This window comes from Pteropus vampyrus, unplaced genomic scaffold (genome assembly GCF_000151845.1).
Source record: "Pteropus vampyrus isolate Shadow unplaced genomic scaffold, Pvam_2.0 Scaffold682, whole genome shotgun sequence".
In the NCBI taxonomy this organism is placed as follows: domain Eukaryota; kingdom Metazoa; phylum Chordata; class Mammalia; order Chiroptera; family Pteropodidae; genus Pteropus; species Pteropus vampyrus.
In genome coordinates, this window is record NW_011889463.1 from 6,562 (window position 1) to 6,848 (window position 287).

The window sequence follows — 287 nt, forward strand, 5'->3', positions numbered from 1 at the left end:
CTGGAGAGCCCAGTGTCAAGGGTCATTATAGAAAAGACACAGTGTTTTCTAGAAGTGCTTTGAGATCTACCTGGAGGATCATGTGTAGATTTATCTAAAGCATATGATTAACATACCAGAGTCAGGAAAAAGCCAGGTGTTCTAATTTTCATCCCTGGACGTTTTCCATGTCACGTGGCCACGTTATCGGCTCAGCTCATTCACATTTTGCTATTGTCCAACGCCACAGCTTCCCCACACTTCACACACAGACACCCTCGTCTCTCTCTCCTCCCCACCCCACCACA